This window comes from Moschus berezovskii, chromosome 23 (genome assembly GCF_049115385.1).
Source record: "Moschus berezovskii isolate FMDL1 chromosome 23, NW_MosBer_1.0, whole genome shotgun sequence".
NCBI classification, from domain to species: domain Eukaryota; kingdom Metazoa; phylum Chordata; class Mammalia; order Artiodactyla; family Moschidae; genus Moschus; species Moschus berezovskii.
The window spans coordinates 58,318,349-58,320,525 of NC_142482.1; the positions used below are offsets into that span (position 1 = coordinate 58,318,349).

General features: G+C 45.3%; 1 non-coding gene across 1 annotated transcript; it reads left to right on the forward strand.

The window, feature by feature from the left end:
- The first annotated feature begins 254 nt into the window (after positions 1 to 254).
- TRNAY-GUA (transfer RNA tyrosine (anticodon GUA)) lies at positions 255 to 326 on the forward strand. The gene has a single exon. It is a non-coding gene; the product is annotated as a tRNA-Tyr (tRNA).
- Positions 327 to 2,177: the final 1,851 nt, after the last annotated feature.

Below are 2,177 nucleotides of genomic sequence, written 5' to 3' on the forward strand. Positions count from 1 at the left end.
AACCTTCTACCCACAGAAATGTTCAAGGTTCTTATTAGGTCTTACTCCTAATCTTCCCCCTGTACCACACCTCCAAGATTTGCAAAAAACTGTGACCAAGAGACTGACCTGAAATCTCAAGTCCAGCTGGGACTCTATGACAGCCCGCCCAGATCAAGAGCAGGCACAGAAAAGGACACAGCGAATAAGAAGTCTAGAAAATACGCCACCCAGTTAATCCCCGTTAGAGGTCGTTCTAAGTTAGTTGTAGGGCTTCCCTGGTGGCTCAGACAGTAGAGCGTCTGCCTGTAATGCAGGAGACCCGGGTTCAATCCCTGGGTTGGGAAGATCCCCTGGAGAAGGAAATGGCAGCTCACTCCAGTACTCTTGTCTGGAGAATCCCATAGATGGAGGAGCCTGGTGGTGTCGCAAAGAGTCAGACACAACTGAGCGACTTCACTTTCACTTTTCAAGTTAGTTGTGCTGAAGAAAACGGAAGCAAGAAGAAACTGACGGATTATTAGCCTGACCCTCACCATTTGCAAAACAGAGATAATAGATTCATTATCTCAGCCCCACTCTCCTTAACAGTATGGGTTTGATTGCCCTCTTGCCTACAGGTAATTCTCCATTAAAATTAAATCTGTCAGCTCGTTCTCAATTTTATAAACTACGCAGGCAGTGGGAGAGAGGAGGTTGGGCGGAGGCTGGCACTGGGTGGGGGGAGGTTGTCTGTCCCAAGGCTGCCAGGATGCCAGTCCAAAGTTCCTCTAAGCCAAGGACTTGGAACCACGCCTGCATTCACGGTCCCATAGTGACATCAGCTGGTCAGTTCCCAAACAACAACCCAGCCGGGGAGGAACAGGCTTGAAAGCCTTTAAAAGTCAGCTACAGACAAGAATCATCTGGTAAAGGTATTTTTCAACACCTGCACAATAACTCTATTTTCAAAGTCATTTATAATGATTCTTCCAACTAGCTAATATCAATGACTGGTAGTAATAACAAATTTAGAAATAAGCTTTCAGTAATGGGAATTTAAAACCTTCCAGGGACAACAAGTATAATAATCAGCCCAAATAAAGTGCGTGACTTTTGTAGATCAAGAATGGATTTTAACATATAAAGTGGAAACCAAGCACAGTTTGAGATGGATTCTCAGACAATATTAAAACAAAAAGTGACTCCTTTTGGAGAGTTACAGCTTTGCCAACTAGCCCAGGCCCAGCATGAATGGGGCTTCCCAGATGGCCTGCCAATGCAAGAAACGTGGGTTCGTTTTCTGGGGCCGGGAAGATCCCCTGGAGTAGGATTCTTGCCGGAGAATCCCATGGACGGAGGAACCTGGCGGGCTACAGTCCATGGGGCTGCAAAGAGTTGGATACAACTGAGCAACAGAGAACACACAGCGTGAAGTACAAGAAAATGAACAATTCAGGGGAATGGTCATAAGAGAACCGAGTCTAGTCTATCTTAGTTAGACCTCTTTTATTGGGTTACCAGAAAGAGGTCTTTGGGCAGGAATTTTAGTGTGGTGCTGATGGCTCCTTAACCCTGCTGTTTGCTTTTTTTTTTTTTTAGCCATGCAGGAGATTCTGTGGATGAAGCAGAACAAGAATGTGGGCACAGAGGATTGAGAGGAGGGTTGGAAGAAGGCTCTGAGCATCAAGCCTCTGCGTGGAGCAGAGCGGAGGTGAAGAAATATTTTTGGGATTCACAGAGCACAGTTTCGAAAGGGAAAGTCCCTCAGTCATGTCTGATTCTTTGCGACTCTGTGGACTATACAGTCCATGGAATTCTCCAGGCCAGAATTCTGAGGTGGGTAACCTTTCACTTCTCCAGGGGATCTTCCCAAGGGATCTAACCCAGGTCTCCCGCATTTCAGGCAAAGTCTTTACCAACTGAGCTTGGAAGCAACTGTCTGTAATGTAGCAATGTTCTGAAGAGGAGAAACTGGATGAGCAAGGATTGAATGACATAACCGAGGCACTCAGAGAATGATTTCTCTTTTTTTGTTATTTCTAAATTACTTTTTATTGGAGTAGAGTTGCTTTACAATGCTGTGTAACTTCTTTCTTGATTCAAGGTAAACTCATTTTACAGGTAAAGGAAATATGGTGGTTTAGTTGCTAAGTCGTGTCCAACTCTTGCAACCCCATGGACTGTAGCCCTCCAGGCTCCTCTGTCCATGGGATTCT